This window comes from Nilaparvata lugens, chromosome 6 (assembly GCF_014356525.2).
Source record: "Nilaparvata lugens isolate BPH chromosome 6, ASM1435652v1, whole genome shotgun sequence".
Classification (NCBI taxonomy): domain Eukaryota; kingdom Metazoa; phylum Arthropoda; class Insecta; order Hemiptera; family Delphacidae; genus Nilaparvata; species Nilaparvata lugens.
The window spans coordinates 7,552,096-7,577,211 of NC_052509.1; the positions used below are offsets into that span (position 1 = coordinate 7,552,096).

General features: G+C 34.6%; 1 protein-coding gene across 1 annotated transcript in view; it reads right to left on the reverse strand.

Annotated features, from left to right (window-relative positions):
- The window catches only part of LOC111054448 (zwei Ig domain protein zig-2), an 85,922-nt gene extending 64,436 nt beyond the window's left edge, over positions 1-21,486 (reverse strand). The window contains exon 1 of the mRNA XM_022341487.2: positions 21,171-21,486. The gene's annotated coding sequence lies outside the window, so the exon portion shown is untranslated. The remainder of the gene's footprint in view (positions 1-21,170) is intronic.
- Positions 21,487-25,116: the final 3,630 nt, after the last annotated feature.

Sequence of the window (25,116 nt, forward strand, 5' to 3'; positions counted from 1 at the left end):
ATATGTTTATATGTTTATATGTTTATATGTTTATATGTTTATATGTTTATATGTTTATATGTTTATATGTTTATATGTTTATATGTTTATATGTTTATATGTTTTATGTTTATATGTTCTTATGTTGCGCATTTACGGCGAAACGCGGTAATAGATTTTCATGAAATTTGACAGGTATGTTCCTTTTTTAATTGCGCGTCGACGTATATACAAGGTTTTTGGAAATTTTGCATTTCAAGGATAATATAAAAGGAAAAAGGAGCCTCCTTCATACGCCAATATTACCGTAAAAATCAGACTATAGAATTATTCATCATAAATCAGCTGTCGAGTTGACTATAAATTGCATTCTATGACGCATGCAATTCAATATCTCAATGTAACTTGGTAAAAAATTAACAGCTGTGTAGACAATAAATTGCATGCCTCATTGCATACCTCATTGAATGCAATTTTTATGCACCATTGAATAGGATGCAAAGAACTTGTAACTGCTCGTCTGGGCGCCTATAGTGTGGTCCACGTTATAATGGCAGTGGATAAAGATAGAAGAATAGCGATGCCGATTCTCTGCATTAATTAATTATATTTCTACACTGTCAAAAACATAATTGACATCGTTGTGGACCTAGAAAAGGATAGTACAACCGGCTTTGTCGAATGATAGACAAGGATAGCAAAACCAAAGATGATCAAATACTGTCATTATAACGTGGACCTCACTATAGATGTTTTCTGGTTTTCTCGCGCGAAATTCCGGAAAGCGTTATATGATAATTAAATCTTGTGTAAGCATGATCTGATCAAATAAATAGTTAGTGTATCAGTGTGGATGTGCTTATGGTTTGGGACGTCGTTATAACTGCATGAGGTCTACTGTTCACAGAACTACTAGTGTAATCTATCTTCTCATTCAATTACATTTTATTTTTTTTAAATCATCTCTCAACTTCCCATTTCGCTTCAATCAACTCCACAATCCATTCTTAACCTTCAACTCAAATCAGCTGACACCATTTTTGCAATCACAATTTCATTGAAGTGTGACTCCGTTCCAATGACCATTGATACCATACTCTGCAACCGATGGTCTACTCAACTCAACTCAACCTACGTGCAAAATGGCACTCGCGCCAACTATTTCGCAGAATCGCAATTGCTGACGAGAACACGCCACTCAAGTGCCAAATGTTCCACGTGTGACGTCACACATCAATTGAGGAGGACACACAACTCAAGTGTCAAATTTGCTATTTGTGACGTCACACGTCACACGCCTCCATGCCACCCGTCACGTAGGTCAGTTTAGTTCAATGACTGACTGACACAGCTCACACTATAGTGAGGTCCACGTTATAATGGCAGTGGAGAAAGATAGGAGATAAGCGTTGCCGATTCTCGGCCTTGCTTATTGAAAGATACATTTTCGAGAATGTTTGATGTTTTTGAACGGGTAAAAAGTGTAATTATTGTATTTTATAATTGTCTTGATGAGATAGACATCTATTCTATTCTATTTTATTCTATAGTGAGGTCCACGTTATAATGGTCGTGGAGAAAGATAGGAGAACAATGTTGCCGATCCTCAGTCTTGTCAATGCCTTCTATATACAGATTTATTGATTTAATATAAACTGTTCATTTTCGTTTAAAATAGTTAATCCCATTATATTAGGCTGAGCGAGCAATTTCTGTATATATTTTTATATTTGGTTATTCATATTTATTTTTTTATATTTATTTATGGTTATTTATGTCCAACGAATCTCGAAAACGGCTCTAACGATTTTCACGAAATTTGAAACATAGTAGATTTATGATATAAAAATTCGATTGCACTGGGTCTCATCCCTGGGAAAACTCGCTGAACTACTTTTAAAGGATAATTCAAACTTGGAAAAACAGCTGAGACTTTCGTCGTCTGTGGATAGTAAAAAAGTGAGTGAGACGCACTCGGTCTGTGGAAAATCAAAATATCTCATCCCCGAAAATCATAAGCTGACGTATAGCCAGCTGTAAAATATAAACACGATAATTTTGAAGAATTATGTTATGTTTATCAATAAATAAAAAATATCGAGGACCGAGCTTCGCTCTGGAGTATAAAAGCATAAAAAATGTATTACGAAAGAAGAAATTATAATAACATACATACAAAAATGTTCCATCCAAGTAAATTGAGATTAATTCCCAGAGGAATGCAAAAATTTCCCTCACAAAGGCCCAGTTGCACAAAAGCCGGTTGAATTTTAATCCTGATTAACTTCACGTGAACCAAATCAGAGAAGACCATTTCAAAAAGATGGACCTACTGGAATTAATCAGGATTGAAAATAACCTGGCTTTTTTGCAACCGGCACTAAGTACCTGTTATGATTGAATGACTACAAAAGTTCAACAGCTGAGTCATAATTTTGATATAGTCCCACACACATGAACTCGCTCACTCACTTCCATCAACAGACGACGAAATAATAATTATTATCAGCTGTTTTTCCAAGGATGAATAATAATTATATTTTAATGTCCTTCAGTGAGTTTTCCCAGGGATGAGACCTAGTGCAATCGAATTTTCATATTATAAACCTACTATGTTCTGAATTTCGTGAGAATCGTTAGAGCTGTTTTCGAGATCCGATGAAATACAAACATATAAACATCTAAACATATAAACAGAAATTGCTCGTTTAATAGTATAGGATAACGAGCGGAGCTCGGTGCCCCGATATTTATATTTAGAAATTATACTCTTCAATAATCAAATAATAAATTTCATGATTCAAACGAAATATTTTGTAAATTAATGATTATTTCTACATTGTTAAAATACGATCTGGAAACAGAGCAAAGCAATAAAGAGACAGCGCTATCCGGTTTGTTGAATGATAGACAAGGATAGCAATACCATTGCTAAAATCAAACACTGCCATTATAACGTGGACCTTACTAAAGTGGCCCTACGCCTATAGGCAAAGCTAGATAGCCTATATAACCTGGACTGTATAGATATAGAGTATAATGATGTCACTTTCCCGATACGAATTCAGCGGTCAACATCAATAGCATACTAATTGGTAGACTGACAAGCTCAATTATTATAGTGTGTAACACTATAGATAGGGATAGGCTGATCTATACTGGCCGTGGCTCAATTAAATCTAGTACTATAACTTATTGGTAGTTCGATAACGCCTTATGAAGAAATCTTTTACAAGTACTCCAGGCTGTTCAACAAGGTCTGGTCTGGATGTAGCGAGTCACCTATTATAAAACAGTAAGTAATTAAATTACTGAAAATATCGGGGTACCGAGTTTCGCTCGTTATTTATTTATTGATAAACAGAAGACAATTCTTCAAAATGATTGGGGAAGGACTAATATGCAAAGCCCAAAACTGTTTCTTCCCCGAATTTTGATTTATACACTACAATTAGTCCAAAAAGTATGTTATGTTCCATACACTCGAATTCAGGTCAAATTGCCAATCCAAACAGAAAAGTACCAATTTAGATTGTTTACAAACCAAATTGAATAAAAATATGACACTCACTAATCACTTAAAACTGTAAAATAATGATTAACTTTGAAAATTATGATATACTCTAATTTAGAATGACGTACCATGTCATGTCAACAAATAATCAGATTATTTTGATCAAGTCGATTAAAATTTCTGGATTAAGTTGATTGATTACACAGCTCGTAATAATTCTGTTTCTCTCCCACATACGCATCTTCTGTTATTGACAGACGACGAAATTATCATCTGTTTTCCCAAGGATGAATAATTATTATCCTTTTCATGTCCTTCAGCGAGTTTTCCCAGGGATGAGACCTAGTGCAATCGAATTGTTATATCATAAAGCTACTATTTTCCAAATTTCATGAAAATCGTTAGAGCCGTTTTTGAGATTCGTTGGACATACATAACCAGATAACCATATAACCATAAATTGCTCGCTAAATATAATAGGATAGTTAATCCCTTCAAAATTGATATTTTACTCCTCCGAAAAATGTTTTGCTGAAGGTTCATAAGGTTTGTGAACGAGTGAATTTGTTGAAATGATGTAACGTATGTAGACAATATTTTGTAATCAAATAAAACTCTAAATACCCTCTTTTAAAAAATTGTTTTCTTTAACAATATTGCTTTTGTTTAAGTAAACAATTTTCCAAAAAAGGGTACTCATATTTTTATTTCTTGATATTCAAGAGTAGTCCTATCAAAAAAGGAAAAATTTTGTAATTTTGCAAAATTAATTTACTTAAGAAGTAGGGGTTCTCTCATGAAACTCTCATTTGAGACGATGCTACTGAAGTTAAATAATGATTCGAATAGATAATGACTTGTGAATAAATTGATTTGAATTGAATAATCAACAAAAAATTGAAAACTATGTCATAATTCACTAAACTGTGGAAAAGCAATCAATTCCATTTCAAGTTACTTTTCTTCTATCAATAAACCACCAGTGGTAATTTATTGTTTCATGAGATTGTGTTGCTAATGAAGCCTAATAATAATCTACTATACAATAAACATTAAACATTGATAATATATAATAAACAATATACAAAATAAACATTGAACATTATTCCATTATCTCACAATTTTCAAATCATTTTCTCATTACAATAAAAACTAGATCACGCTCAATTGAAATCTAGAAAAAGTACTAATAAAATTGATGAGTAAAAATGATGATAAGAAGTCTGCTGTAACCATACTTTCATTTCCTGAAAAAATCGACATTAAAACCATCACAGCACTTTGACGTCTCGAAAACACATAAATCACACCTCCATAAATTTAGCAAAGTTTTTGTTGACTAGGAGAAATTATATAATTCCTGGCTACATTTTAAATTTCCCAGTGTTTCACTTTAAAAATAAGTCCGTAGGTCAAACAAAGGTTGAACTTCAATACATTTCAATCATCTCAATATTGCAGAACGTACTACAAATCTTGTATTTATGTCGAATAAATCAAAATATCAAGGTTAATGTATTTATATAATGCACTTGAATCGTTATAAAACGTTTGAATTGCAAACATTACTGATAAATGTTCACATTATATCCACAGAAAACTGTATAAGTGAACCCCTCAGCCCTCAACAATACTATTTGAATAATATTTGAAACTTGCATCGAGACGTATAAGTCAGACAGATTATATGGAATGTGTTGAAGCGATTATATAAAATGGAGGAAAGGATCTTGATATTCAACTTTTTAAAGAAGATTCTAGAATTTTCCAAGTCGTGAGCTTTCTTGTTATATAAAGTACACATGGAGAAAATATTGAAGAAGATTTTTGAGTAATGGCCTACTGTAAAATCATTTCACTCCCAATATGTCAACGATATTTTTTTCTCAATGACAAAACTGTACAAGGGCGATAGTAAATTCAATACGAATATTGGAGATTTGAAACTGCATAGTACATACAATATATTCTACTCCTCTGGAGGTTCAGTTTCAAAAGATTGTATTTTCTCAAAAATACTTTCAATTTGGTAATGAGAAACAAGATACTCATAAGATCCAGTATTGGAATTTGATTGGAGCTTGAAGATATTAAATTATACCGACTTGATATTGTCACAATCACATCCATATTGTTAGAATTTATTAAACTAGTAGTTCTGTGAACAGTAGACCTCACGCAGTTTCCTCATCCACAAGTATCTGATGTAACCTGTTCTAGTTGATTCAGTTTAATCAAAATTTACTCTTGAAAACTGTTATTTGTTTTCTCCAAGATAAAAAATCTGGTGTGGCGCACTCACACAACTTCCCCTTGCCGTTATGAAAATGTACACGCGCATCTCAAGTCTACTGTTCAAAGATCTGCCAGCTGCTGACAGGACAATAACGCTGGAGACACACGAGGTCTGCTATCTCTTCATAGTGAATGATTTAATAGAATCAACAGATGCCAACAGTTTGCATTATTGAATAAACACATTTTCTCGAATTTCGAGCTTATTTCCAATTGTAGGCGAAAATGTCACTGAACATTAATTGTAGAGATTTTTATGCTCAATCTTTTCCACTTGGAATTTTTTGTTTAAATTGTATCTGAAGCCTGATAATCGGGAATCAAAAATCACACTTTGCATTGATGGGGCGGAGCTCCTGGAATTTTTACAGATATGGGACATGTGGCAGTTCATAGAGCTTATCAATGACTATTTTAGGTATGAATTTGATCAAAATCGTTGGAGCCGTTTTCAAGAAAATCGCAAAAAACCCTGTTTTTGATAACATTTTCGCCATTTTAGCCGCCATCTTGAATTGGATTTGTTCTAAATTGTTCGTGTCGGATCCATATATTGTAAGGACCTTAAGTTCCAAATCTCAAGTCATTTCGTTAATTGGGAGATGAGATATCGTGTACACAGACCAATACCAAAAAACACTTTTTTGGACTCAGGGGACCTTGAAACGTATAGAAATTTAGAAATTGGGGTACCTTAATTTTTTTTGGAAAGCAATACTTTCCTTACCTATTGCAATAAGGCAAGGAAAGTAAAAAAACTCACTTATGTTAATAAACTCAGTTCACGTATAAATTTGTATCCCATAAGATAATTTATCCAGTTCCGTGATAATCTTTCCATCTAATAAAAATATTTCTCAACTATTTCTTAATTAATTTTTTTCTATCAAGAATATTATAATTTTTTCAGCATTATTTAGTATCACCCATTAAATTTATTTTTTAAATGTGAGAATATTGATACTGATGGGCACGCACCATAAAAAATATCGAGACCCCACCTTATAGAAATAGAGACGGCCAGACATCTGTGTAATGCATGCAATAAATAATCCACTTGCCAGCTGATTGATTATGAATAATTCTATAGTCTGATTAATCCTATCTTCAAAGTAGATGATATATATAGTGATATCAGAGTACGGAGGAATTCCTTTTTTTATATTATCCTTTAAATGAAAAATTTCAAAAAACCTTGTGTATAAATCGACGCGCAATTGAAAATTCTTGCCAAATCTTATCGAATTCTATAAACGCGTTTGGCCGTAATCGCGTTACATACAGACAGACAAAAGAAAATCCGAGTTAAAACATAGACCTCATGTCTATGTTCGGTCAATAACTCGAGATTCTAGTTACGGTTATTACACCACTATCAACCTCTGATGAACTGAAAGCTAAAACATTTAACAGCAGAATATTTAGTGTGGGTGAAGCCCCAAATTAGCAGTCGACCAATGAAGTTTGAGCTCTTCTGTCATTGGTCGGGAAAAGACACGCCCAAGAATTCCAAATATGGTCATGAGAGTCATTAAATAACATCCAATGAAGAGTAACTTAGTAACTTACAAAACTAAATCCAAATAGATAATGAAGCAACACACAAAAGTAGAAGTATAAGCTAAAGATTTCAAAAAAATCTAGTCAAACACAAACCGTGGATTGTAGATCTCACAATACACCTAAGATATCCTCAAACTTAAACCCCATTGTAATAAGAAATGGAATAGAGACAACATTCTGACAGCACTGCAAGTAACGGAATATAATTTTAATGTTGAAAAATTCAAATTTTCTCTCTGAAATCTTTCCTGGATGGGAAATGTTAACAGCCTATTAATGCATCCGTTAAAGTATGAATAAAATATCACTTATACATATTTTATTGAGCCTAGACAGTTCGAATATAAGACTAATGTATTGTCAGACAAGCCTTTATTCTATGCGCAATTTAAATTACAAAATTTGTCATTGAATCAGTGCGCCTTCAAGGGGGGAGGGGCGACATAGGGGTGGCTCCCCTCGAGAGCTCAGAAAATGTTTCTTTTCAAACTTGAATATTATACCAATATAAGCTCATATTTTTCAAACATTATCCATGATAAAATACCAGAAAATAAATTTAAGAACAAATCTTATTGTAAAGCCTGAATTTATTTCTTCCTAACAATATTCTTAGTCTAATCATTCGTAATATCGGGGCACCGAACTTCGCTCGTTATTTATTTATTGACTTTTGATAAACCGAACACAATTTGTTAAAATGATTGGGGAAGTACTAACAGGCACAGCCCAAAACTGTTTCTTTCCCGAATTTTGATTTATACACTATAAATAGTCCTGAAAGTAGGTTATGTTCCATACACTTGAATTCAGGTTCAATTTTCTGTTCAAACATTTGAAAACAAGACATTTATAATTTAGATTATCTACAAACAAAATTGAATAAAAAAATAACACTCACTAATCACTTGAAATTGTCAAATTATGATCAACTTTGAATATTATGATATACTCTAGTTTAGGAGGATTATCATGTCATGTCAACAAATGAGATTATGATGATCAAATCGATTTAATTGTCTAGCTAGATAAAATTTCTCGCTGATTGATTATGATTACACAGCTGGAAATAATTCTGTCTCTCTCCCACACAGGCACACGCATCTTCTGTTATCGAGAGTCGACGAAATTATCATCTGTTTTCCAAGGATGAATTATCCTTTAAATGTCGTTCAGTGAGTTTTCCAAAAAATGAGACCTAGTGCAATCGAATTTTTATATCATAAACCTACTATGTTCCAAATTACGTGAAAATCGTTAGAGCCGTTTTCGAGATCCGTAAAACATAAATAACCAGATATTAAAATAACCAGATATATAAATACAGAAATTGCTCGCTTAATATAATAGGATACGTGATTTAGTCTGGTAGAATACAGCAATTGAGGAACACTTTTAAGCAATGATTCAGAGGTATTGGAGACTTTAAAACAAGTACGTTGATCTTCTGAATCATTATCCCACACAATGTACCCCACAAAGCCACAAAGCTCAACATTCCGTTACTATTTTAGTTGACGGACATTTCAATTGAAACCAAAATTCAAAAATACTTTACCATATCAAAAATTTAATTTTACAGTATAAACTTAGAAGAAACCCAATTCGATTGAACGATTAATTTATGTACTAGGGTACCAAATTATAATTTTTCAAAACATAAGGGGTTCAGGGAAGCTGCCCTCCCCCTCCCACCTGTAGAGTGGATTCTGTTTTGTTTGGCAAAACAGGATTTCAGGCAATATGTGTGTTGATAAATTATTTTTGATGATATAACAGAAAACCCTATTTATAGAACATTTTTGTTGTTTGGCTAAAGCTTTTCACTTTATAGACCAATCAGTCTATTAATCTATTCAGTGTTTCACTTGGGACAAATACCAGTTAATTGACCATCTGAACCTTGCGATTCATATGGACTGTCAAAAAAACACACAAGATTTTCATCATTGAATTGCCAAATACAAGAAATATTTTTACAAATAAAATAATCAGTATATTACAATAGTTTTTGGCATGACTGGAAAAAGAAGCCTTAAGCTCCAGCCACGAATTCTAAAAATAAGAAATGATACAATTAAAATCAATTGCGATTTATGTCAAACCGAAGGAAAGTGAATTTCGGAAAGAATATGGTCTAATTCATCTCTATAATAATTATTTTCTGAGTGACAATGCATTTCCACTTTTTGTTTTATGTACGTTACAAAGAGTCGAATAATTGATGAAATTCCACGACATTTCACGTTTGAAGCAATTCATCAGTTATTGAAGAAAAGGGTTCAAAGACAAATCCAATACAACTGAACTCGTAGATGAAAGATTTTTCTTCAATTGAAATACTATAGTTTTAATCTTGCATAAATTTCCTTCTAGAGGCTGTTGATTATCAATAAAACTAAATTAATAATCTTAATTTTTTGGTCAACAGTTGGATATCACTCTTCAAAGGAGAACGTATTCATAGAGGGGTCGATGTCAAACTAGGCCACCGACGGAAGAGGTCTGTGACAGTCGAGACCTGCGACATTTGAGGCCTGCGACCATAGAGGACTCCTGAAATAGAGTCCTCAAATGTCGCCTGCGCAAGGCGACAGTAGAGGACTCTTCAATTTCCGTACAGGCCCAACAGTTGAGACCTACGACAGCAGAGGATTGCTAAAAAAGAGTCCTCAAATGTCGCCTGCGTCAGGCGACAGTAGAGGACTCTTTAATTTTTGTACAGTCCCGACAGTTGAGACCTGTGACCGTAGAAGACTGAAAAACAGTCCTCTACGGTCGCAGGCCTCGACTGTCGCGCCCCCCATAGAGTCGTATATTGGTACTCTAAAAGGAGGAATTTCTACCATACAATTCCAAAATCCATGGATTAAAATCCGCAAAATTAAATGGATTCAATCCATTTCCAGTAAACGAATGCACAAAATTGGGGCTACACAAAGTCACCAAGATGAGCATGGCGCGGAACCAGGGAAGGGCGATCAACCCCTCGTCAACACTTTCCCAAATAGGGTTTGAAAAAAACGTTGAGGGTTTGTTAAAGATTAAGCTAAGGAGGCGCAAGTTCCGAAAATCCAATTAATATTGGAAAATAAAGCTCTGAAATTCTGTTTTCGATTCCAAATTCAAAAATTGTCTGGATGGTAGTGTCTAGAGGGGGGGGGTCGTCACCCGGACGAAACCACAATCAATCACCCCCCCCCCTTACAGGTCAGAGTCCTGGGTCCGCGGCAGGAGATGAGAACGCTTGAGAGGATCTTTTTTATTTTTTACCAATCCTGAATAGTACACAATACATAATTTAGTATTCCAGTTTCCTTGGCTGTTCCCATGAATAGTATTTATCCTATACTATTAAACGAGCAATTTCTGTTTAGATGTTTATATGTCTGTATGTGACCGGATCTCGAAAACGGCTCTAACGATTCTCACATAATTTGGTACAAAGTAGGTTTATGATGTATGAAAATTCGATTGCACTAGCTCTCAACCTTGGGATAACTCGCTGAAGGACATTAAAATGATAAATACGTCCTTGAAAAAACAGCTGGAAATTCTGTCGTCTGTCAATACCGTAATGGAAGTGAGTGAACGAGTGCATGTGTGGGATCATTCAGCTGATCTCACCAGAAGAAAAATTCAGCAAGAAAAACTTATTCTCGTTTATTTATCTTTTCTTTAGAAAACATGTTTACTTCAGAAAGTCCAAAAAAGTAACTAGATGCTGTTAGTGTAGAATAGTATATTAACAAATGTTTTAGCAAACATAGTATATCATTCTAAATCGAATTCATAGTATATGTATTTGTAATTGATGATGTGTTAGTTTTTTGAAGTGTGAATAAATTGTTATTTTGATGAGTGATAGTAGCTTAACCTAGATTTTGATTTGGACTGTAGTATAGATTTTAAAAGGGACAGTTTTGGGCATAAGCCTGTTGTGCCTCCTCTTATAACTGTAAAAATAATTGCAAGACTAAGAAAATGAGTAATAAATATAAACTATAAATTCAATCTCTCGTTACAAATTTTCTATGCTTTTACACTCCAAAGCTCGGCAAAATTCTTGGGCTGTTCCCATCTCTGTTGCTTGTTGAATGATACAGTATCAAGGTGGTCTGTATCATGTTTGCTGCCAGCGCTATCTAGCGTGACACATTACAACTACATTAAGCTTTTTCCTACTCAAATCTTCGTCAGTGAAACTTTGACCGAGGTTTTTTATCCGATTAGCGAATAATTTTTGTGATTTTCACTATAAATAAATCTTCTTTGATGTGTGGAGAGCTCTCAAAATTAATTTCCATGCAGTTGAAATCAAATTTGTCAGTAATAACTGACTTCATTACGTGCTGCCTCTCGCTGGAGTTTTGTGGAATCGTTTGTATGAGAAGAAACTTTGAATCTTTATTAAGAATCTATCGATTTTTTTCATTTCCTTATTTAATTTTTTTGGAGGATCATTGTGATTTAGAGTAATGCCGTCCAGATTACTCGCACGATGATTCCATAAGTTTCAATCAATAGCGTACAGCTGAGCATATATCATATGCGCCAACGCGCCTGCGCGCCACAAACTCACACTGAATACAAACGCGAAAGGTTTGCAAGATGATCGCGCGCTTGTCCTATTTATGGTATCTCTATTTTGATTTCTGTTTGTTTTTTTAACTAAATACAAGTTTACTTACTGTCTGTCCTCTTACAGCTTACTACACTGATACTTGTGTCATAGCCCCCCAGTGGTGTATCCCGAAATGGAACCTGATTTTTTTTTGTGGCTGGATCAGTCACAAAAATTAGCATATAAATATCGGGGACCGAGCTTCGCTCTGGAGTACAAAGTCATAAAAAATTTATTACGGGAGAAAAAATTATAATAACATTCATAGTTCATACAGAGATGTTCTATCTAATCACAGTAAATTGAGATCAATTCCCAGAGGAATGCAAAAATCTCCTCACAAAGGCTCGGTGCACAAAAGCCGGTTAAATTTTAATCCTGATTAATTTCACGTGAACCAAATCAGAGAAGACCATTTCAAAAAGATGGATCTACTGGAATTAATCAGGATTGAAAATATCCCGGCTTTTTTACAACCGGCACTAAGTAGCCTACCTGATTCGATGATTACAAAAGTTCAACAGCTGAGTCATAATTTTGACACAGTCCCACACACATGAACTCGCTCACTCACTCACATCAACAGACAACGAAATAATTATTATCAGCTGTTTTTCCAAGGTTAAATAATAATTATCCTTTTTATCCTTTTACTTCAGCGAGTTTTCCCAGGGATGAGACCTAGTGAAATCAAATTTTTATATTATAAACCTACTATGTTCTGAATTTCGTGAGAATTGTTGGAGCCGTTTTCGAGATTCGGTAAAATACAAACATATAAACAGAAATTGCTCGTTTAATAGTATAGGATACCATATTTTCGTTATATTGTACTATGTAAGTCTAGAAATATATAAGAGATTAGAAAATAGCACTGACAAAAATAATTAGCTATTTTCTTATAGACAGTGACGAGTGGTCTATAGTAAGGTCCACGTTATAATGACAGTATTTGATCGACTTTGGTTTTGCTATCCTTGTCTATCATTCGACAAAGCCGGTGGTACTATCCTTTTCTAGGTCCACAACGATGCCAATTATGTTTTTGCCAGTGTAGAAATATAATTAATTAATGCTGAGAATCGGCATCGCTATTCTCCTATCTTTATCCACTGTCATTATAACGTGGACCTCACTATAGTGCGTGACTACATAGCAGGGGATAGAGAACTACAGATAGCACTTCAAAGTTAGTTCATTTTTTCCCATCTATCATTATAAAGAAATTCAATACAGCTTACATTGCTCTACTTAATTATAGCTCATTCAGTTTCAAGCATATCCAAAGCTCCAGCAGCAACTTCTTGAGGGTACCCCCAAAAATTTCACAGCTATGATGAACGGGCGTAGTTTCAACCGTTGAACCGTTTACATCCCTGTAAATTTTTGAAAAAAAATATATATATCAAAAACCAATAGGCCTATGACATTTTCAAGGGAGAATCGAAATAATAAGTGGTCTACTGATTAACAAAAAAAAAACTTGAATGGAATGTTTGTTATCAAGTGGAAATTGCGTAAAATCGCACCAAATTGAAGGTATATTTTCAAAATTTTCCGGGGGGGGGACCCCCGGACCCCCTTTGGTGGGGGTTCTTCCATACGCCCACACCTTGAATTTACAAGGGAAAATCGAAATAATAAGTGGTCTACTGATCAACAAAAAAAAACTTGAATGGAATGTTGGTTGGCAAGTGGAAATTGCGTAGAATCGCACCAAATTGAATTTATATTTTCAACATTTTCCGGGGGGGGGACCCCCGGACCCCCTTTGGTGGGGGTTATTCCATACCCCACACCCCCCGGAGTCATCCCTCCAAGTTTAAGTACTTTCTATTCCAATGTTAAGATCCCCCCCTCCGGATTTTTTCCTGGTTACACCACTGTAACCCCCTAATTTTTATTTTTTTGTCATAGTCTTCATGCATTTATCATCATCATCATCATCATCATCATCATCATCATCATCATCATCATCATCTCATTCACGCTTGTTATCATCTCTCCATCACCATTTCATTTACATTCTCACCGTCTCACTTATCTCTACTTTCCAAAGTACTGTAATTCTACCTTTTTTCAAATAGTTTTTCCAACGTTGGTTCAGTAAATTCTATTTTGATATGAATTGTACTAACTTGTCTTATTGTTATATTAAGGAAGCATATTTGGGTTTTTACTTACTGCTTCCATTTTGGAATTGTGAAATAAATAAATATGAATAGTCTTACAAGCGATTTCTTGTAAATTTATAATTTTTGCCACCATCTTATTTTTCATGATGACAGATATTTTGAAGATTGCCATAATGAATATTCTTCTCTTCCTACACAATCATGATAACGATGAGATTGATACCATTTCCAAGGCTGTACCTTGAGATACACGGTTTTCCAATTGTCAGGTTTGGCATAGGCCTAATATGGAGGAAAGACGAGATTTCTTGGTGCTTTGATGCTTTGGGAATGAATATTCTACAACACAGTCTCAGTAATAGTCTCAAAATTTTTTACACATAAATGAATTTTTCAAGCCCCTTTAGATTGGAAATTCACCTGGAATTTCAGCATTGAGCAAACTTATTCTGAATAATATCCTATAATATCCTATAATATTAAGTGAACAATTTCTGTCTGTATATCTGTAGTCACCGGAGCTTGAAAACGACTCTTAACGATTCTCACGAAATTTGGAACAAAGTAGGTTTATGATATAAAAATTCAATTGCACTAGGTCTGTAAAAAGGTAGTAAAGGGTCTGTAAATTTGGAACAAAGTAGGTTTATGATATAAAAATTCAATTGCACTAGGTCTGTAAAAGGGTAGTAAAGGGTCTGTAAATTTGGAACAAAGTAGGCTTATGATATAAAAATCAAATTGCACTAGCTCTCAACGAACTTGTCCTGTAAAAAGGTTCGAAGAATTCGTATTCAAAATTTGAAGCTGATTGATTAATTCTCTCTAAAGTTCTTGTCGAACATACTAACAGACAGAAAACGACTTTGACCTCTAGTAAGTCAAAAGTGAGAACTCGCTAACGCTCGTTCAATGAAGAACTCTAATAATCTCTTCTGATGATACAACAGTTTGAAAGTCATCAAACTCTCAAGTCTTCCTAAAAATAGCAGTAAGATTGCAGTACTTGCTGGCTGACAAATCTAAAAGAATACTCGACTCCGCCTACTCTCTCCTGATTGGACGACAGGTTTTGATCAAACTCTGAATTCTACCAGTAGAGAGCAGCAGCTGTCGGGTAATATTTTCAACTCCGCCTAATCTCTCCTGATTGATCGACACTTTTTAATGTAACTTGTCCTGAACTCAACATTTAAAAGTTAACTTCAATTTGCTTCATTCCTCATGAGAGAAAAAATGTAGGGTATTTCAAAAGAATCGTATTTTCCACATTTTATTCTCTTCACGTATTACTGCTTTACTCTTCTATCTTCAACTTTAAAATCAAACTTCTTGACAATATCTACATTATTCGAGATAACAGCCTTTCAATACCTGGAGTCTGTAGACTTTTTCGAGTGAAATTCGACTTTGAATCATATCATAGCTGTTAGTAAATGTTTGAAATATTTCTCCTGTTTGGTTTTGAAGCATCTAAATTTTAAAATCTACTTTGTGAAAATAATTTTTTTTTCATTTTCATCAGCTGTGCTGGATAGAAAGTTGAGTTTATTCTGGCTCTAAATTTTGTAAAATTACTCAAAAATTTTCCAATTAATAGTGATTTGAGTGTGATATTTTTGTTTTTTAGTCGGTTATCAACCGTCAAAATTTAAATATTTTAGTTTTCGTTGTTTTTGAGTGAAAATGGACTAAATTTTAGTAAAGTGAAATAAATCATAACCCTATTTTGGACTTTTAAAATGTTATCTAAATTTGGGAGAGAAATAGTACAAGGAGTATCCTTAGTTTTTCTCTACCAATCAGTGCTTCTTTGTAAAAAATATAAATAAATAAAAAAATAAAATTAAGGACTGAAAATTTTGTGAAGTGAAGAACTACTAGACTACTTAACCTATTTCGGACTATGTGTAACCTTATCTAAATTTGGGAGAGAAATAGCACAAGGTTACCTTATTTTTGCTCTCCCTATCATTTTGATGATGTACTTATTGTATCAGTCAATAAAGACTAAAATGATTTTCACTACTACATGATTTTTGTGAATAATCATCGATAAGGTTTTATTGTAATTTGTGGAAAAACATAAATCCAATTTTATAAGAGTTGGATTTGAAAAAAAACCTTGATAAAAATATGGTACAATAGAATCTTATCAACGTTTTTCACAAACCCAATTATAATAAAATCGTATTAATGTTTTTTTTTTACAAATTAAAAAACACACACAGTCATCCTCAAATTCTACAGTTCTATCTGATACAGGACCATACAGGTCACATCTTCAAGCATTTTGTGTTTTTATTGCATTATGGAACGGTTCAACAACATCGACAGTGACAGTCAAATTTTTTCACAAACTACAATAAAACCTCATTCATGATAAGGTTTTACAAAAATCGGACTACAATAGAATTAATCAGTCCAATTATTAATTTATTATAACCGCGATAACATGGACCATGGAGTGACTATGACAGCGTGTGACTTTGGCCGATCATTAGTCAAGATTCACTTAAAATCTGTCAGCATTAATTGAATGGGGAGTATTGATGTCATTTATGAGTAATACTGACAGTTACACTAGCCAAATGCTACAGTAAGATTATCTCAAAACTGGCAGCATGGATTGAATGGGGTAGAATTGATGTTAAATATAAGAAATTCTGACAGTATGAAGTGGGTTTCACAACGCGGCCACTCTATGACAGCGTGACAATAATTTCCTCAATCAGGTGATTAACCTTATCGGATGAGGTATGAGTCATCAGTGTGTGAGAGAGTGGGAGACAGTGACCCCAGGCTTAAGAGACCAGTTTCACTGCTTCAGTAGCAAGTCTCACTCCAATCTGACAGCATTATTTCAACGGGAACCCCTGGGAACATGGGGCGGGGAACACGACCAGTGTCACCGCTACAGTGAAAACTTTCAGCATTGGTCAAGCATGGAAAGCGTTAATGTTATTCATAAGGATCGCTGACATTTTATAATGAATTTGACTACTGGAAGAAATTTCGTGTCATTACAACCACTAATCTATTGGCCTTACTTTCTTGGAAGCGGCAGCCGGTCTTGGAGGATACGGGTGTGAAAGAATTTGAGAATTTGTTAGTTGCAGATGATTTATGACTTTTCGCTCTCTCTCACTCTCCTCTATTTCGTTTTCCTCTATTGTTTTGCCGCAGATATTCCACTGACTATAATTACATCCGTCAGTTAACGGTTTTCGTTTATTAGCCAATAGCAGAGATAACTACAGTTGAACCTCTGTATAACGAAGTTGATTATCCCGAGAAAAAATTCGCTGCTGAGAGGTATTCGTTATTGAGAGGTTGCTCTGTCAAGAAAACTGCCACAATCTTATGGATCGTTTATAATATATCAAGGGCGGTAATTGAATGATTTGGGCGGTAGTTAGTGTCTTATTGGACAACAATTTAAAGAATATACCATTCTCATCAACATTGAAATGGTCTTTCGGTTCATAATATTTTCTGATAACTTTTTCTGAACTTTTCTAAGAACATTTTCATTCCAGATTTCACAAGAGGGTACATATCAACACTAGCACTTTTATATCACACCGATATCACTTTATGGACGATGTCATGCCGTTTTTTGAATTTTTCTAACCAGCCTTTACTAGCTACTGTATCCGATGATACTGCAAATTCTGAAGCCTTTTCATTGATTGAAATTCCCTGACAATGGAAGATTTTTCTCGTGCATTACAGTCACCCATTTTATCACCGGTTATCAGTATCATCAAATGTATAAATTTACAATGTTGCAAATCATTAGCAACACTTAGTTTTAGAATCTGATCACGATTTTTTAGAAACTGAATGAAACTGAGTACAGTAACTTAACCAGCAAAATTGAAATGTGTAACAAAAGCAAATGGTGGGAGGATGGAAAAATCCAGCATTCCCGTTCCATTATCTATTAATGGCGAGTTCTAACAATTGAAATGTGTGGCAGAAGCAAGGATAAGAAATTCCAGTCGTTTACCTGCCTGGTCTACGAATGACAAGTTCTTGGAAGTATATTTCCAGTAACTTGCATTTAATTTTCGACACATGTTTCAACCTCTATTGACTGTCTTAACACCCTATCTTCTTCTTACATGAATTGCAATTTCTTTTTAGTCCTTTAGTCCATTATTATTGACCTTTCTTCTGAAACTAAACTTTTTCTTTGAAAATTACTCTCTGCTTCCTATAAACACTACATTTTGTATGTTGAAGTCAAGAGAAAACTTTGTTGTTGATAGATCTGAAATTCGTTAAATAGAGGTAAATAAGCAGCCAAAACTTTAAAATGTCATGGGACGAGGTAAAAATTCGTTGTGTAGAGGATTTCGTTAAGTGGAGGTTCGTTATAGAGAGGTTCGACTGTATTATAATAAAACTGTAATAATGGTTATTATAATAATGGTTTGTATAAATATTCTTGGACTAAAAATTTTGTGGAAATCCAGAAGACATAGCCTCATTTCGGACTTACCTAAATTTGGGAGATAAATAGTAGCCTACAAGTTATTCTCAGTTTTTTCTCCCGATCTGTGCTTCATTGTAAAAAGAATAAATAAATGAATAAAACTATTATTTAACTTTCAAATTAGTACATTATTATACTAATAAATTAGTATCTATTACAGGTGATTCTCCAAGGAAAGATTTTTGGAAAGAGGGGCCCAGGTAGAAGAAGAATTTCTTGGCTAAACAACATTCGATCCTGGTGGTGTGGAAAAAGTTCCATAGAAATATTGCCGTGGATAAAGTGAAAATCGCCATGCTGATCGCCCACCTTCGTAGCGGACTGCCTGTCTTATTGTGCCTCAATAAGAAGAAGAAGATACCAATGAATAATACTATTAAGATTGTTTTATTCTATGCCAATAGTAATAATATTACACAGCTATATAAATGTATACAAATGAATAATATCACTATGCATTTGGCTGGTGAGTAGGTACACCTTGAAAATTTATGGTTGAAATTGTAGTCTCGATAAGCCAATAACTTGATTTTTCAGACATGATTGTTCATTTCAGAAAGCGAGGAATTACCTATGTTTTTGGGCTGTTGAAAAGTGTAGTCTATAGGAATATATGTCTGGGATTACGGATTAAGCCTGTTGTACCCTTCCGAACGTTTTATCCATCACTTTACCTTTTTTCCGATCATTTCTTCCATGTTTTTAATTTCATTTAACGGGCCATCATCTAAGAAAATTCGCGAGAAGCTAGTTAATATAATATGTATTCCATCAGCATCAAGGATAGAATTTTGAAGTAAAACAAACGTCGAAAAAAGTTTTTAAACTCATAAAATTCCTCAATTTTAAAACATCGACAGACATTTTTCATGGTATGTGGAGTACATTGCAGAAAATATTCAAAGATGTAGTTCCCCATCACTGGAACTCCATCCAACACATCAGAATGTAATTTTGAACCAGTAATGTAATGCTTTAATTTAAATCTTAGAGAAACGTCTTAGGGCAGCATGCACCACCTTTGATTAACGCTAAACCTCGTTTACTTGGATAAAGTAAAAATATCAGAGTCAAATAGATACTGATTAATTTCTATTAATAGAGGAAGTATATAGTCCCTTTCTATTTCTATGTGGATACTTTCTCACAAAATATCCACAACCTTTACTTGTGGATAAGGTTGCATTTATCATAATGTTTTTCATACGGGGTTTAAACGAATAGCTGCCATTTCTCCGTTTAAACCGAGTTTCAGCATACGGGCCCAAATGTGCCTACAGACTTATGCGCCACAAACAAGCGTATTTCACTTTTCATCAGCTGATACTAATATAGCTAAGCTATATCCTATCCTATACTATTAAATGAGCAATTTCTGTTTATATGTTTAGATGTTTATATGTTTGTATTTCACCGTATCTCGAAAACGGCTCTAACGATTCTCACGAAATTCAGAGCATAGTAGGTTTATAATATAAAAATTCGATTGCACTAGGTCTCATCCCTGGGAAAACTCTCTGAAAAACATTAAAAGGATAATTATTATTCATCCTTGGAAAAACAGCTGATAATAATTATTTCATCGTCTGTTGATGATGAAAGTGAGTGAGCGAGTTCATGTGTGTGGGACTGTGTCAAAATTATGACTCAGCTGTTGAACTTTTGTAATCATTGAATTAGGTAGGCTACTTAGTGCCGGTTGTAAAAAAGCCAGCTTATTTTCAATCCTGATTAATTCCAGTAGATCCATCTTTTTGAAATGGTTTCTCTGATTTGGTTCACGTGAAGCTAATCAGGATTAAAATTTAACCGGCTTTAGTGCAACTGGGCCTTTGTGAGGGAAATTTTTGCATTCCTCTGGCAATTAATTTCAATTTCCTGTGATTAGATAGAACATCTCTGTATGAACTATGAATGCTATTTTAATTTCTTCTTTCGTAATAAATTTTTTATGCTTTTGTACTCCAGAGCGAAGCTCGGTCCCCGATATTTAATATAATAAAGCATAGGCGGATGCTTATTATAACTCTATATGTACAAATACAGTTATTATGAACTGAGAATTAGATGAGAGAAAGCGAAAAGAGCGTGTTCGTGGCGCATAAGTCTGCATGCACCTGAAAAGATTCGTCAAAGAAGATTTGTAATGAAGAACTGCAAATTTGAATGAATTTTGTGACTGAGGCTTCAAATAAACTCCATACTCACACTCCAATAAAATTAGGCAGGTTAGATCTTAACCGTTATCAATTTCACGAGAACCAATCAGAGAAGGCGTTTTTGAAAAGACGACTTCTCTGATTGGTTCTCCTGGAATTAATCACGGTTAAAATTTAACCGGCTGTTGTGCAACCGGGCCTTATTTATTTAAGTGTGAGTATGGAGTTCATTTGAAGCCTCAGCCACAAAATTCATTCAAATTTGCAGTTCTTCATTACAAAAACTTCTTTGACGACACTAAGTCAATCAATATTTTTTGCTATTTGTTGATATAATAAGTCAATATGTAGGCTAACTGAAATCAATAATAGAATGATCAATTTGAAATCTTGTACTCACTGTACTCAAAGTATGACGCGTCCTTACAAGCAATCCAAAATCTCTGGTTCGATTCCTGGCTAGGTCTGGCATTCTCTATGCTCTAGAATCAGCCTTGCACCTCCAAGAACAAGGGCAGATTTGATCTGAAGACAATCACAGTCACAGATTGATCAAGCACAATAGAAGCTGACATCTTCAATAATTAGTTTTAATCAATCAATAATTTTATTCAATTCAACACAATCATATGCAAAGACAATAAAACCCACACTAGAAACGAAGAGATTTCGAAATCCAGTGTCAATATATCCGTTCGAATGTCATTGAGGTTTTTAGCAATAAGTGCTTATTCAGTAGAATTTATCACCAGATTAAGTTTATCTGAAGTTCAATTATAATCGTATTTTATGAATTACATTACTATAAGTTCAAGTCAATGATTTATTAGATGCTACAATTATAATACTCTAATGATATTCTAAGCATCATAATTATTATCTAAAATTACTGTTGATTACGGAATATTCTCTCATCAACAAAAGTTGATGATTTATTAGGTGTAACAATATTGTACTCTAATGATATTTTGAGCATCAAAATTATCTTGGTTGGTTATGGGATATTTTCTCAATATTTTGAAAGATTTGATAAATCTAATCACTGATGGTTCCATATTCCATTTCGTAATCTACTAGAATACCATGACGTACATCATTTTCAAAGTTCTCTTAAGTAAGTTTTCTGTCAAATATTTGACAGCTATATATTTATTGCCAAATATCTACTGTCAATTTACATTCCAAATGACAGCATAAATGAGACCATTTTCGAGAATACGAGAATTGTCAATTTTTATTGTTCTCGAACTTTGCGAGTGAGATTAACTTTTTACTTTCCTTGCCCTATTACCATTGGTAAGGAAAGTATTGCTTTCCGAAAAAATTAAGGTACCCCAATTTCTAAATTTCTATACGTTTCAAGGTCCCCTGAGTCCAAAAAACTGGTTTTTGGTTATTGGTCTGTGTGTGTGTGTGTGTGTGTGTGTGTGTTGTGTGTGTGTGTGTGTGTGTGTGTGTGTGTGTGTGTGGGTGTGTGTGTGTGTGTGGTGTGTGTGTGTGTGTGTGTGTGTGTGTGTGTGTGTGTGTGTGTGTGTGTGTGTGTGTGGGTGTGTGTGTGTGTGTGTGTGTGTGTGTGTGTGTGTGTGTGTGTGTGTGTGTGTTGTGTGTGTGTGTGTGTGTGTGTTGTGTGGTGTGTGTGTGTGTGTGTGTGTGTGTGGGTGTGTGTGTGTGTGTGTATGTGCGTCTGTGTACACGATATCTCATCTCCCAATCAACGGAATGACTTGAAATTTGGAACTTAAGGTCCTTTCACTATAAGGATCCGACACGAACAATTTCGATCAAATGCAATTCAAGATGGCGGCTAAAATGGCGAGAATGTTGTCAAAAACAGGGTTTTTCGTGATTTTCTCGGAAACGGCTCCAACGATTTTGATGAAATTCATACCTAAAATAGTCATCGATAAGCTCTATCAACTGCCACAAGTCCCATATCTGTATGGGAGCTTTGTATTTCAGGAGCTTCTCCCAATCAATGCAGATAGATTCCCAATTATCAGGCTTCAGATACAATTGAAACGAAAAAAATCAAGTAGAGTAGATTGAGCATGAAAATCTCTACAATTAATGTTCAGTAACATTTTCACCTAAAATTGAAAATAAGCTTTAAATTCGAGAAAATGTGATTATTCAATTGCAAATTGTTGTTGATTCTATTAAATCATTCACTATGAAGAGATAGCAGACCTCATGTGTGTCTCCAGCGTTATTGCCCTGTCACCAGCTGGATCAAATCTTTGAATAGTAGACTTGAGATTCGCGGGAACACTAGCGTCAGGTGATCAATTTTCATAACGGCAAGGAAAGTTGTGTGAGTGCGCCACACCAGATTTTTTAACTTGTCAGCATTCCTCATGAAACGACATCAACGCTTCCCATTTAACAAATACTGACAGATTGAAGTGAATGGAAGGTTCACCGTTATACCAGACCACTATCAATGCAAATCTCCCCATGATTTACATGAACAGATCATGACATTAGAATTCATACACATAGAGTATGACGTTACTATAGTAGCCTATCTACGTCATCAATACTGTACATCAATCAGCAAAGGCAAATCATGGCCAAGATATTCTCCAAGAGATTTTTGACCGAATTGTCTCCAATTTAAGAGATTTTTGACTGAATTATCTCCAAGAGATTTTTGACCGAAGCGAAGCTGAGGTCTTAGGCTAGGCGCAAACCATTTAGTCAAGACAAGACTAGTCACGTTAAGTCACAATACTATCTCCACATGGTTGCATATAAAGAAATGTCTAATTGCAATGACTAATCAGTGTGAGTTGCGTCATAAGCAACAATGTAAAGTATTGTGACTAAACGTGTCTGATCATGTCTTGTCTTGTCTTGACTAACTGGTGTACGCCTAGCCTGAGTTTCCACTCGATCAGCTTTTGTTTATTTATTTGTTTTTACCGCAGTTATTGTACGATTTGGATAAAATTTGGTATACAAGTAGGCTACTTTGAAACAAGGCGCGTCGACGTATTTATAAGGTTTTTTTTTGAAATGTAGCTTAAACTACAAAAGCGAAAGGAGTCTTCTTCGAACGCCAATATTACCGAAGAAATCAAACTATAGAATCAATCATTATAAATCAGCTGTCAAGTGGATTATTAATTGCATGCGATGACGCATGCAATTAATATCTCAATTTAAACATAGAGAAACAATAGCGTAAGTAGATATCCCATTATATGGGGCGTTTATGTCGCAACTTTTACTGTTATCTCAAGCCGATTACTGTCAATTATAGTCGATTTTTACTTTTTTGTTAGGGTGAGAGTGTATGAACGGCAGAGTATGAGAGACTAGGAGCGTCATACAGCTTCACGGGAAAGAACTGTCGGTCCCGGCTGAAGTATGACAGTCGTAAGGCCCATTGACGGCTTAAATTATATATTCAGGTAAGGTGGGACCTTCCCGCAAAAGGACTCCCCACCAACAAAAGCCATACGAATTTACTTTTTCACGGGGAAGAATTACGTGGACTATCGGCTTGAGATAACAGTAAAAGTTGTGACATAAACGTCCTATACCATGGGCTATCTACTTACGCTATTGTTTCTCTATGATTTAACTTAGTAAGAAATCAGCTGTTGAGTGGACTATTAGTTGCATGCAATTAATAACTTTTAGGGCCGGATTCCGAGCTCGGGATTTAGCTAAGCTCTAGACTTCAAACAGCTGGAGTCAGAAAATTGGCTTTCCGAAACGGGGCGTAGTCATTGTCACTTTTAAATTAAATTTCGAAAAACTATATAATTGAACACAAAATAAAATAGAGAGAAAATATTGTAAAGTTTCAGTTATTTTGAATTATTCAGGAATATTTCATTTCGTCAAGGAAAAACGTTTCCAATTAGACCTATAGAAATGAGAAAATAAAGATTATCTTAAAAACTCCGACTACGCCCCGTTTCGGAAAGCCAATTTTCTGACTCCAGCTGTTTGAAGTTAGAGCTTAGCTAAATCCCGAGCCCGGAAACCGGCCCTAAAAATTATTAATCGCATGCGTCATTGCATGCAACTAATTGTCCACTTAACAGCTGATTTCTTACTAAGTTACATTGAGATATGAATTGCATGCGTCATTGCATGCAATTAATATTCCACACTTACTTACTCTAGAACTTAGCTAAATCGCGAGCTCGGAAACCGACCCTAAGTAACATAATATTCTCTCTTGACCTCTGCTTTCAACTCGGGTTGACCTGTTGCCAGTATGTCTTGAAGGAGATTAGCTAGTGATGTTAGCATTTTTGATACACCAACCCCAACAGCCATTAGTCGTTTTCACACCGATATCTCAACGACACGACAGGACAGGATTTACTCTG